This window comes from Protopterus annectens, chromosome 3.part1, assembly GCF_019279795.1.
Source record: "Protopterus annectens isolate FY-2018-M chromosome 3.part1, PAN1.0, whole genome shotgun sequence".
In the NCBI taxonomy this organism is placed as follows: Eukaryota; Metazoa; Chordata; order Ceratodontiformes; family Protopteridae; genus Protopterus; species Protopterus annectens.
The window spans coordinates 1,192,236,278-1,192,250,557 of record NC_056732.1 but is presented as its reverse complement, the minus strand read 5'-3'; the positions used below and the strand labels follow the sequence as shown (position 1 = coordinate 1,192,250,557).

General features: G+C 37.1%; 1 protein-coding gene across 9 annotated transcripts in view; it reads left to right on the top strand.

The window, feature by feature from the left end:
• The window catches only part of ADGRB1 (adhesion G protein-coupled receptor B1), a 4,264,735-nt gene that overhangs the window by 654,120 nt on the left and 3,596,335 nt on the right, over nucleotides 1-14,280 (top strand). The window lies entirely within an intron of this gene.

The following is a 14,280-nucleotide window of genomic DNA, read 5'->3' as shown; positions in this document are numbered from 1 at the left end:
CAGCCCTGGAAGCTGTCATTCCTGACAGCAAAAGCAGACCTACCTTTAATGAGTTGTGGTCCTACCCCCCATCCCCATACTGGCATTACTGTGGAGGTTGAGATGAGCTATGAGGCATGGTTACTGGAGCTGGCCCTGCCCAGGTCCAACTAACAATGCATCATAGCTCACGAACAAACCAAGAAAAATGCAATCACCACTAACGAAAAAGTGGTTAAGCCAACCTCTAAGGAAACGCTCTGAGCACAAATTCGCAAACAGCTTTTTATTTTAAACCAGAGTTAAAACAAGTTAGAACAACATATACTGTAAAACACTACACAGCGTTTTTCGTCCCACTGAATAGTAGAACTTCATCAGACAGCAACCAATCTCATTACACCTGGTTTTAATAGCCTTCTAAGTAATTAATTAATTGTCATCAATTAAGTTCACATTCACAAAGTAAGGTTTCTTCACCAAGTCCTATGTTAGGCATTTTGTTAATGGTTGTAAAAAGCAATTCATAAAACATTTGTGTGATTATTTATACTTTTCTAAAAATACGGCTGTATAAAACCTGTTCCATCATAAATAAAAACTAACAATACTAAAATAACAATAATAAATATTTACTGACCACTTAATATAATATGTACTATACTTAATATAATGTAAAATTTAGAAACATGTAAATAACTCTATCCACTGTTTAAAAATATTTATACAGGTTGTTTATCTTACCAGGACACAATGTTAAATAAATATTGGTTTTAAACCCTAAACAGCTTAAAAAATATATATGTATTGGAGCAAGCTTCCTAGCATGTCCTACGGAAAATTTGATTTACCCATGTTATAAAGGTGTTTTATTAGTGTTATTATTATTGTTACCTCAAAAGGTTCTTTAATTTTAAAATGCAGGCTATTGAGCAAGCTTCATTAATACCTGTCTCTCTGCATGCTGCAAGTCGCAATTGCCATGCTAATTCTTTTTTCTCTAATTCTAGTTTTAAATAATTTTCATTAATAAATTTGTTTGTTTCACTGTATTTGCCAATACCGTCAATAGCCATAAATGTAAAACCATGCCCAGTGTTAGTCTCACAATGCCTAGCCAATGCATTCATATCTTTTTTCTTGGCAATTGCGTATACATGCTCGTAAATTCTGTCCCGAAGGCACCTGTCCGTCTTTCCTACATAAAATGACGGACACTGATTACATTGCACTAGGTAAACAACTCCCTTTGAAGTACATGAAAAACATCCCCTTACATCATACCTAACTGACCTGACTGTAAAGGAATTTGATGTATTAAGTTCCTTACAATACTTGCAAGCACCACACTTCTTTGTCCCTCTTTTTTCTTTCCCTTTTATATCATGTGGTTTTGTTTCAAGCAGTCATTTCAAATTTGTGCCCCTTCTATATGTGATTACTGGATCGAAATTTAAGATGCTAGAAACATTTTTGTCTATTGATAAGTAGCTCCAGTACTTCCTCACTATTTTACCAATAGACTGTGCTTCTGGACAGTACGTAAAAGTGAATGCTATTCTAAAATCATTTTGGTTGTTGTTTTCTACTGTTGTAATATCTAATTCTTGACTAATATTTATGTTAATCTGTACACTGACATTAACAGTTTCTGTATTCATATTTAACCTACTCTCCAAAGTATCTTTCTGGCAAGTTAGTAGGGGAACATATATACCTTTTCTCCTTTTTTCTTTAACTTCTTGGAAAATATTGTTTAAAAATGACTCAGGGTATGCTCTCCTCAAGAACATTTGATAAAGTAAATTACATTTGTTTTCAAAGTCGCTTTCTAATGTTGTCATTCTTGCCGCCCTCACCAGTTGGCCTTTGACCACTGCCTTTTTCTGGTGAAGGGGGTGCATACTAGTAAAATGAAGAAAGTTGTTTGAATAGGTAACTTTCCTAAAAATTTTTGATATACATGATGACTTGTATTTCTCTAAGTCAACATCTAAGAAGCTAATATAATTTTCCTGGAAGTTGTAGGTGAAGGCTAAAAATGAAGTTGTTGTATTTAAAAATTCCACAAATTGTTCTGCTTCGTTTTTGTTCCCCTTAAATAAAATAAAAATATCGTCAAGAAACCTTTTGTATAAGTGTATTTGTTTAAACTGTTCGCTGTTAAAAATCAGGTTTGACTCCCAGTGGGCCAGCACCAAGTTTGCAAAACTAGACCCTACTGGTGACCCCATAGCCACTCCGACTTTTTGTACAAACAGTCTATCTTCAAAAGACACAAAATTGTTTTTCAAAATAACATCCAGTAACTGTTCAATCAATAAACATTCATTAGTGTCCGCCCCCTTAGACCTAATGTAGTCCACTACCCACTCAATCCCTACATCGTGGGGTATACAAGAATATAAATTTATTATATCCACTGTTAAGAAATTTGTATTTTCATCAAATTCTATTGTCTGTAATTGTTGAAGGAAGGCCCAAGAGTCTTTTAAAATATGGTCTTCTAAAGTAACATATTTCTTCAAAAAGTTATCCACGAATTTGGCACAGGAATATGTTATAGACTGTCTTGCGTCCACTAAAGCCCTAAAAGGGGGATTAACCATGTTTTTATGTAGCTTCGGAATCCCAAAAATCTTTGGGATTCTTGGGGCTAATAATGTCAGATATGTGTGTTGTTCTAAAGAAATGAGTCCATCAGTAAACAAGTCGCTAATGAACATTCTTATTCTATTATGTGCTTGATTCAGTTCATTTCTACTAACTGGAGCATAGGTGTCACTTTCTAATAATTTTAACATAATATTAGAATAATCTTCCTTGTAAAACACCACTAGCCCCCCTCCTTTATCAGGTTTCATAAGTCTAAGAGATAAGTTTCTTAGTAAGTCTAAAAGGGATTTTTCCTCTGGGGACAGGTTACAAAAACCTCCATTAGTGTGTTTTAACATGTCTCTAAATTCATTTTCACATAAGAACTCAAACATGTTCAGCATGTTATTCTGTGGTGGATTGAACGTACTAGATATTCTTAAACTGTTTTCTGTTATAGCATGTTTCCCAAGTAAAATATTTAAATTCAATTTACGTAAAAACAGCTTAAAATCAATAAGTAATTCAACAATGTCACATTTCTTAGAGGGGACAAATGTCAGGCCTTTAGCAAATAGGTCAATCAAGACTTGATCAATTTTACATTCAGTGAAATTATAAACAGAAAAGTCACCTCCACTGTTTTTTAAAATTTCATATAGTTTTACTCCATTCAATTGTACTTGTTGCTGTTGCTGCGGGTGTTGTACCGCCGATTGACCCCCTGTGACCGGTTCGAGGTCCAGTTGCCCCCCCTCCCCCCTCTGAAGATTTTTTGTGGTGCTTGATTGTGAGTTACATTATTATCAGCAAAGTACATTTGGTTCGTTGTTTCATAATTAAAGTCTTCTTCGGTAATGTCGCCCTCGTTAACATACGCCCCAGCTTCTGGTTCAGTCATTGACTCCAAGTGGTTAGGGGTATTTCTATTAAAATTCTGGCCACCTTGGTCTCTCGTTACTGTTTGGTTACCAGAATATTTCTTTTTATTACTCTTTTCCTGGGGCAGTGAAGGTTTGGGGTAAGCCACCCCTTCCTGATAAGCCTTTAAATCTCTTTACAGTTTTCTAGTTTTGTTAGACTTTAATTTCACCATCTGTTGTGTTATGCTTGAAAGGATTCTGTCATACTCAAATTCGTTTCTATAAAAGTCAATGTCCGTTTTTACATCATGCTCCAAAGGTGCAGCTTCTTTCATTACCTTTTCCAAGTCAGTTTGGTAGTGTTTAGCCATGCATTGCATGACTTCTAAACCATGTCTATTGTACAAGTCTGTTAACTCATTAAAAAATTCAGAGCCGTGAATTAACCCCGAGGGGTATGAGTAATGCCTCAACCCTTTAGGGATGATCTTCTCATTAATACATTTGTTGAAATAGTTCAATTCCAACTGTAATTTTTTAATTTTGAACAGTTCGGAATCAAACAACTTTAGTTTGTCAACAAAAGAACGCTCATTTACATTATCATTTAAATGTACAACATCGTTACTTGCCTGCACATTGTCCATATCCAGTTCTAGGTTGAGCCATGTTCCAACATTAAAACTGGTACCAGGAAACTGCTCCGGAGCACTCCTACACCTTACACTCCCGTTTGCCTCACCGTGCCGGTTACGCTGAGGCATGGCATATGATGCCATTACTAGTTTGCTGTAAACCCGGAACTGCCATACCGGAACTGGTTGCTGTACTGTTTTGATCTCCGCTGGAGTTAGGGACGTTGTCCATTCTCTCCGATAAGCGGTCGATCCTTTTGTTGATAAGCTCGAGTAGTTGGGTAAGGTTCCCTTGAGATAGGTCATCTCCTTCCGTATTCACGTCCATTTCTTAGTGGTTGGCCACCAACGAGCACTCACGAACAAACCAAGAAAAATGCAATCACCACTAATGAAAAAGTGGTTAAGCCAACCTCTAAGGAAACGCTCTGAGCACAAATTCGCAAACAGCTTTTTATTTTAAACTAGAGTTAAAACAAGTTAGAACAACATATACTGTAAAACACTACACAGCGTTTTTCGTCCCACTGAATAGTAGAACTTCATCAGACAGCAACCAATCTCATTACACCTGGTTTTAATAGCCTTCTAAGTAATTAATTAATTGTCATCAATTAAGTTCACATTCACAAAGTAAGGTTTCTTCACCAAGTCCTATGTTAGGCATTTTGTTAATGGTTGTAAAAAGCAATTCATAAAACATTTGTGTGATTATTTATACTTTTCTAAAAATACGGCTGTATAAAACCTGTTCCATCATAAATAAAAACTAACAATACTAAAATAACAATAATAAATATTTACTGACCACTTAATATAATATGTACTATACTTAATATAATGTAAAATTTAGAAACATGTAAATGTAATGTTTCTAAATTTTACATTATATTAAGTATAGTACATATTATATTAAGTGGTCAGTAAATATTTATTATTGTTATTTTAGTATTGTTAGTTTTTATTTATGATGGAACAGGTTTTATACAGCCGTATTTTTAGAAAAGTATAAATAATCACACAAATGTTTTATGAATTGCTTTTTACAACCATTAACAAAATGCCTAACATAGGACTTGGTGAAGAAACCTTACTTTGTGAATGTGAACTTAATTGATGACAATTAATTAATTACTTAGAAGGCTATTAAAACCAGGTGTAATGAGATTGGTTGCTGTCTGATGAAGTTCTACTATTCAGTGGGATGAAAAACGCTGTGTAGTGTTTTACAGTATATGTTGTTCTAACTTGTTTTAACTCTGGTTTAAAATAAAAAGCTGTTTGCGAATTTGTGCTCAGAGTGTTTCCTTAGAGGTTGGCTTAACCACTTTTTCGTTAGTGGTGATTGCATTTTTCTTGGTTTGTTCGTGAGTGCTCGTTGGTGGCCAACCACTAAGAAATGGACGTGAATACGGAAGGAGATGACCTATCTCAAGGGAACCTTACCCAACTACTCGAGCTTATCAACAAAAGGATCGACCGCTTATCGGAGAGAATGGACAATGTCCCTAACTCCAGCGGAGATCAAAACAGTACAGCAACCAGTTCTGGTATGGCAGTTCTGGGTTTACAGCAAACTAGTAATGGCATCAAGGCGGCCATGCCTCAGCGTAACCGGCACGGTGAGGCAAACGGGAGTGTAAGGTGTAGGAGTGCTCCGGAGCAGTTTCCTGGTACCAGTTTTAATGTCGGAACATGGCTCAACCTAGAACTGGATATGGACAATGTGCAGGCAAGTGACGATGTTGTACATTTAAACGATAATGTAAACGAGCGTTCTTTTGTTGACAAACTAAAGTTATTTGATTCCAAACTGTTCAAAACTAAAAAATTACAGTTGGAATTGAACTATTTCAACAAATGTATTAAGGAGAAGATCGTCCCTAAAGGGTTGGGGCATTACTCATACCCCTCGAGGTTAATTCACGGCTCTGAATTTTTTAATGAGTTAACAGACTTGTACAATAGACTTGGTTTAGAAGTCATGCAATGCATGGCTAAACACTACCAAACTGACTTGGAAAAGGTAATGAAAGAAGCTGCAGCTTTGGAGCATGATGTAAAAATGGACATTGACTTTTATAGAAACGAATTTGAGTATGACAGAATCCTTTCAAGCATAACACAACAGATGGTGAAATTAAAGTCTAACAAAACTAGAAAACTGCAAAGAGATTTAAAGGCTTATCAGGAAGGGGTGGCTTACCCCAAACCTTCACTTCCCCAGGAAAAGAGTAATAAAAAGAAATATTCTGGTAACCAAACAGTAACGAGAGACCAAGGTGGCCAGAATTTTAATAGAAATACCCCTAACCACTTGGAGTCAATGACTGAACCAGAAGCTGGGGGGTATGTTAACGAGGGCGACATTACCGAAGAAGACATTAATTATGAAACAACGAACCAAATGTACTTTGCTGATAATAATGTAACTCACAATCAAGCACCACAAAAAAACTTCAGAGGGGGGAGGGGGAGGGGGACAACTGGACCTCGAACCGGTCACAGGGGGTCATTCGGCAGTACAACACCCGCAGCAACAGCAACAAGTACAACTGAATGGAGTAAAACTATATGAAATTTTAAAAAACAGTGTAGGTGACTTTTCTGTTTATAATTTCACTGAATGTAAAATTGATCAAGTCTTGATTGACCTATTTGCTAAAGGCCTGACATTTGTCCCCTCTAAGAAATGTGACATTGTTGAATTACTAATTGATTTTAAGCTGTTTTTACGTAAATTGAATTTAAATATTTTACTTGGGAAACATGCTATAACAGAAAACAGTTTAAGAATATCTAGTACGTTCAATCCACCACAGAATAACACGCTGAACATGTTTGAGTTCTTATGTGAAAATGAATTTAGAGACATGTTAAAACACACTAATGGAGGTTTTTGTAACCTGTCCCCAGAGGAAAAATCCCTTTTAGACTTACTAAGAAACTTATCTCTTAGACTTATGAAACCTGATAAAGGAGGGGGGCTAGTGGTGTTTTACAAGGAAGATTATTCTAATATTATGTTAAAATTATTAGAAAGTGACACCTATGCTCCAATTAGTAGAAATGAACTGAATCAAGCACATAATAGAATAAGAATGTTCATTAGCGACTTGTTTACTGATGGACTCATTTCTTTAGAACAGCACACATATCTGACATTATTAGCCCCAAGAATCCCAAAGATTTTTGGGATTCCGAAGCTACATAAAAACATGGTTAATCCCCCTTTTAGGGCTTTAGTGGATGCAAGACAGTCTATAACATATTCTTGTGCCAAATTCGTGGATAACTTTTTGAAGAAATATGTTACTTTAGAAGACCATATTTTAAAAGACTCTTGGGCCTTCCTTCAACAATTACAGACAATAGAATTTGATGAAAATACAAATTTCTTAACAGTGGATATAATAAATTTATATTCTTGTATACCCCACGATGTAGGGATTGAGTGGGTAGTGGACTACATTAGGTCTAAGGGGGCGGACACTAATGAATGTTTATTGATTGAACAGTTACTGGATGTTATTTTGAAAAACAATTTTGTGTCTTTTGAAGATAGACTGTTTGTACAAAAAGTCGGAGTGGCTATGGGGTCACCAGTAGGGTCTAGTTTTGCAAACTTGGTGCTGGCCCACTGGGAGTCAAACCTGATTTTTAACAGAGAACAGTTTAAACAAATACACTTATACAAAAGGTTTCTTGACGATATTTTTATTTTATTTAAGGGGAACAAAAACGAAGCAGAACAATTTGTGGAATTTTTAAATACAACAACTTCATTTTTAGCCTTCACCTACAACTTCCAGGAAAATTATATTAGCTTCTTAGATGTTGACTTAGAGAAATACAAGTCATCATGTATATCAAAAATTTTTAGGAAAGTTACCTATTCAAACAATTTTCTTCATTTTACTAGTATGCACCCCCTTCACCAGAAAAAGCCAGTGGTCAGAGGCCAACTGGTGAGGGCGGCAAGAATGACAACATTAGAAAGCGACTTTGAAAACAAATGTAATTTACTTTATCAAATGTTCTTGAGGAGAGCATACCCTGAGTCATTTTTAAACAATATTTTCCAAGAAGTTAAAGAAAAAAGGAGAAAAGGTATATATGTTCCCCTACTAACTTGCCAGAAAGATACTTTGGAGAGTAGGTTAAATATGAATACAGAAACTGTTAATGTCAGTGTACAGATTAACATAAATATTAGTCAAGAATTAGATATTACAACAGTAGAAAACAACAACCAAAATGATTTTAGAATAGCATTCACTTTTACGTACTGTCCAGAAGCACAGTCTATTGGTAAAATAGTGAGGAAGTACTGGAGCTACTTATCAATAGACAAAAATGTTTCTAGCATCTTAAATTTCGATCCAGTAATCACATATAGAAGGGGCACAAATTTGAAATGACTGCTTGAAACAAAACCGCATGATATAAAAGGGAAAGAAAAAAGAGGGACAAAGAAGTGTGGTGCTTGCAAGTATTGTAAGGAACTTAATACATCTAATTCCTTTACAGTCAGGTCAGTTAGGTGTGATGTAAGGGGATGTTTTTCATGTACTTCAAAGGGAGTTGTTTACCTAGCGCAATGTAATCAGTGTCCGTCATTTTATGTAGGAAAGACGGACAGGCGCCTTCGGGACAGAATTTACGAGCATGTATACGCAATTGCAAAGAAAAAAGATATGAATGCATTGGCTAGGCATTGTGAGACTAACACTGGGCATGGTTTTACATTTATGGCTATTGACGGTATTGGCAAATACAGTGAAACAAACAAATTTATTAATGAAAATTATTTAAAACTAGAATTAGAGAAAAAAGAATTAGCATGGCAATTGCGACTTGCAGCATGCAGAGAGCCAGGTATTAATGAAGCTTGCTCAATAGCCTGCATTTTAAAATTAAAGAACCTTTTGAGGTAACAATAATAATAACACTAATAAAACACCTTTATAACATGGGTAAATCAAATTTTCCGTAGGACATGCTAGGAAGCTTGCTCCAATACATATATATTTTTTAAGCTGTTTAGGGTTTAAAACCAATATTTATTTAACATTGTGTCCTGGTAAGATAAACAACCTGTATAAATATTTTTAAACAGTGGATAGAGTTATTTACATGTTTCTAAATTTTACATTATATTAAGTATAGTACATATTATATTAAGTGGTCAGTAAATATTTATTATTGTTATTTTAGTATTGTTAGTTTTTATTTATGATGGAACAGGTTTTATACAGCCCTATTTTTAGAAAAGTATAAATAATCACACAAATGTTTTATGAATTGCTTTTTACAACCATTAACAAAATGCCTAACATAGGACTTGGTGAAGAAACCTTACTTTGTGAATGTGAACTTAATTGATGACAATTAATTAATTACTTAGAAGGCTATTAAAACCAGGTGTAATGAGATTGGTTGCTGTCTGATGAAGTTCTACTATTCAGTGGGACGAAAAACGCTGTGTAGTGTTTTACAGTATATGTTGTTCTAACTTGTTTTAACTCTGGTTTAAAATAAAAAGCTGTTTGCGAATTTGTGCTCAGAGCGTTTCCTTAGAGGTTGGCTTAACCACTTTTTCATTAGTGGTGAATGCATCATAGCTCATCGCAATCTCCACAGTAATGCCAGTATGGGGGATAAGATGAGCTATGAGGCATGATTACTGGAGCTGGCCCTGCCCAGGTCCAAGTGATGATGCATCAACTCTGACCCACCCACTCACTTACACAACCTAATTGTCTTTTACTGCAGTAGCCACCAAATGAAATAAATGAGTGGTATAGCCCCACCATGCATTGTCCCTTTACCCACCAGCCTGGTAATGGCAAGCAGGCTTTGTCATCTTTTCCCATCCCTTACTAGCTGCAACAGCTGCCTGAACTGCTAATTGAATGTGGGTCACCTGAGTCATAGTCAGTGCTACATTCATAAATGCCATAGAGCTGGCTTTAGTCTCTAGCTAAAAGTGCTGTCCAATTGTAAATTGTCTTATTGATCGCTCAATATGCTCAAACTGGCTGTCATACATTCTTCTATGTACACCTGTTTTCAGCAAATCCAGTCATAAGTAAGAATGCTGGCATCACAGCATTATTGTAAGCAAAAAAATAAATCTATTACGTTTATGTTGTAGAGGATGTTTTCAGGATGCCAACTTTTTACAGCCTTCTTAAACCATGATACACCCTTCAGATGACCTGCTAATGGTTAGGTATTGAGGTTCAGATGTAAAATGTTGTGCCATACTGTTTTATAATTGTCTAAAATTCTTCTAATGCAAATTGTGCATCACAATCAATAAATGTGTTTCATTAAGCCTTTCTTGTCGACATTTCCCTTAATATTGATACTGTCTTTCTAGACATCATTGATGCCTTAAGGATTACTGTAGACCATTTTGAATTAACTGTCTACTACAGTTAAGAAAATGAATCCATAAGAGACCTCTGTAATTACTGTGAATACTTTCCCATGGTGCAGATGGCCATTCCCAGGGGTGTAGTGGACAAGGAATTTTGGGCTTCATTTCGGAAGTCCAAGATTTGTAATTGTGAGTCCTGAAGTTCCAAAAAATAAACTCTGATCATATAAGAAAAAAGTGAACATCACTGTAATGCCACTTTCTCCACAAAAAATTTGGGATCCATGCTTCTGACACCCTTGCTGCTTAGACATGCTAACTCTGAGATTGCCATATCTCTGAGAAGGGGAATTATACTGAAAAACTTCAGATTGAGGCTTATTATACATCCCTCATTCACACATGCAGTCTCTCTGTTGTGAGGATTGCAATTATAATCCTAAGAATTTCAACAAGAAACCACATTTTTGCATTCAGAGCAACTTTTGATTAGGTAGTACACCTTCTTGTCAGTAGTAGTTGGGTAAAGGTTTTCATTTTTGCTATTCTCAGATGGAATCCTTGATTATGGATCAAACAATATGTGTCTGATAGACAAATATTTGAAAAGAAATATCACTGAAAGTACAGAGCATATTTTTTTGTAGAGGGTCAAGTCCTCCAATACTCATAGGTTATTTGGGCTTTACTAGGCTAATGACCACTAGGGACCTTATAAGTCTAGCCTCGCACCCCAAACCCATTTGGATCCCAAGTATCATGGGTGTCTATATCGGGGAGGGCATATTAGTAGTAAGGTAAGCATGCTGAGGTGAGATAACCACACCCCAGGCTTGAGCTGAGCTGACTAAAAGAATAGTTTGGGTGCTAAGCCCTTCAGAGTTTTGCTACCACTAAAGAGTACACTCTTGAGGCTATTGAGGTTTGACAGTCTACCTTTGCTGTTCCTGTACTGGGTAGATAAGTTCCCCTGGGAAAAGAAAAGAACTGCCATTTAATAATTTTATTTATTTTTGACACTTTCCCCTTCAAGAAATATATTTTAAAGCTAGGAGTGTTGTATTAAAGGTTTGTCATGAGACTACACTGTACTTTTAAATGAGACTGCCCTTTTTCAGTTTAAAAATTGTTTAAAGTAACTGAAAACTATGTTTTGTTTGTTTTTGGAGAAATTGTGTTTATTTTACTATGTGGGACCAATGTTTTAAAGTGTTTTTTCCTGTGCTTGTCTCTAAAAAAATGACTTTTAAAGACTTTTTGTTTAAACTGGCATTTGCTGCTTGTTTTTCATGGGAAAGAGGCACCATTTTCAGCTTAACCATAGAACAGTCTGTCAGTACTTCAGTCCATCCTTCTCCCAGCCACAAAAAGAAAAAGTTAAGCAAACAGCCTTTGCCATGACAGCAGGCTAGCGATTTGCCTCAGCTGCAGGTAGATGGCTCTGCTGTGGCCATGAGCTGTACCTCACACTACTCATCTTTTATCCCAGATCCTTTTGGTGTTGCACCTACAGCCACTATGGACCTGGGGTTAGCTACATCCTCTGCAGCTGTTGGAGTCCCCTCAGGGGGGGGCCCTGGGAGAGGAAATAGAGAATGCTTTCCTCTTTTGTCAGAATTGTGTGCCCATCTCTAAAGAAGCTACTACTGCTATTAATAACACTGGTCCCATTTTTCCTGTCAAAGAGAAACAGAAAACATGTATCCATCTGCTCCTCCTCAAATATCCTTAGGCAGGAGTAGTTTATTGGGTCTGGCTCAGGGTTTAATTCAGGCTCTTGACCCTTCTTGCAAAGTAGATTCTGAAAAAAGAAAGAGGGATACATCCTTTCTTGAAGAGATTCAGGATTCTGAATCTGGATAATAGGATGAGGGACAGATACAGAGTTTTCTCCTCAAATTTCTGTTTCAGGCTCACAGGAGAGCTCAGTTTCTGACTCTCTGTGTAGGTGTTCTCTTCCTTTGAGACAGTTTCTAGGATGTGCCAGTCTTTTCAGTGGGAGAACAATGATGTTTCTTGGTCCCCAAGAAAATACTATAAGCTGTTATAGAAATAATTTCTAGTATCTCCACCCATTCCTCTACTTCTCTCAGCTTTGGAGGGCATTTGTGTTACTGGCTGCAATTTTCCTGGTAGTCAGACAGCTGCCCCTAAAAAGCCAGAAATTATATATCCATAAGATATCAAAGGCAGATGGAAGGAGTATTTCCAACAGCTTCTGAATGAAAAGAACCCCACAGAAGTTGTACTGTCCCAGAAACAGCCTACAATTTGAGAAGAAGAGGAGCCCTAAGGAAAATGAAGTCAGGAAAAGCAGCAGGCTGAGATGAGGTCACAGCAGATATGATAAAGATGCTGGGTGAGATAGGGAAGAAATTGCTCCTGATGGTACTCATAGCAGTGTGAAGAGAAAGGCATATCCCAGATGACTGGTGAACAAGCATACTCGTGCCAGTGTACAAGAACAAAGGGGGCATCTACAACTGTGGGCGGTACAGAGGCATCAAACTCCTATCATATTGCATGAAAGTTCTGGAGAGAGTGATTCATAAATGGATATGCAGATTAGTAGAAAGTTAGATGGGAAATGAGCAGTTCAGATTCAGGTCAGGATGCAGCACAACTGAGCCAGTGTTTGCAGTGAGACGGATAGTTGAGAAGAAGCTAGAGGTAAAGAAAGAGTCCATCTGGGCATTCCTAAACTTGGAGAATGCATATGACAAGGTCCGAAGAAAGTTGATTTGGGCAGTACTGTTGTAGTTGGAAGAACCAGAAACATTGATAGAATTAGTGCAGACTATGAACAAGGACCCAATGACTCAAGTATGAACAGTGTTCCGCCTCACAGAGGGTTCCTAGTGGAAGTGGTTGTGCAACAGAGTTCAACTCTGAGCTCACTGTTGTTCATACTGGTGATGGATTATATTAGCAAACACATTGGAGAGGACAGGTCAGCTAAGTTGCTGCATGCAGGTGATTAGGTATTACAGGCAAACTCTGATCAAGAACTTCAGTAAAGGCTAGGGGAATGGAATGTAAAGCTGAAGGCACATTGGGTGAAACTAAGCACAGATAAGACAGTGGTAATTGCAGCACACTGGGGAAATCAGAAGAAGCTGATAACTGAGAGAGAGGGGAAGATAGTGGAACAGATAAAGACCATCAAGTATCTGGGAGTGATGGCTGAGGAGAAGGGAAGTCTGAATGAAGAAGTCAAAGCTAGAATCAGAGGGTTTGCAGCCAACTAGTATAGTGTCAGGTGTAGTCTGTGACAGAAAAATGCCAAAGAAGGTGAAAAGTAAGATGTACAAGACAGCAGTGTGGCCAGCACTACTGTATGCACAGAAACCTGTGCAGTAAAAGCAGAGCAGACTAGGAAGCTAGAGTCAATGGAAATGAAGTGCCTGAGAATGGTAGTAGTATGGATACTGTGGGAGAGACAAAGAAATGAGGACATGTCTCAAATCACTGTCACTCTACTCGGTATCATACAGATTGCTCAGAGGTGATCTGTGTCTCACATACAAGGCAACATTGACCATGCCCTACTTGAGATGCTCTGTATCCATAAGTCTAACTCCTCACGCATTACCCCTCAATAGGCCTAAATCTAATATGCAACATCAACAAAACTTGCTGGAGAGACAGGTTTGTCTCTCAGAGCCTGCCCCATCTCTGGAATAGACTTCCCATACATGTCAAGCACAACCTTGATGAGTGGATGGAAAACCACAGATTTATCCCAGGGGTCCACCTTTGGCCTTTATTGACAGGGTTGGCAGGTGCTGACTGAGGTTTCTTTTTTTGGGGATAGCTCTTGGCT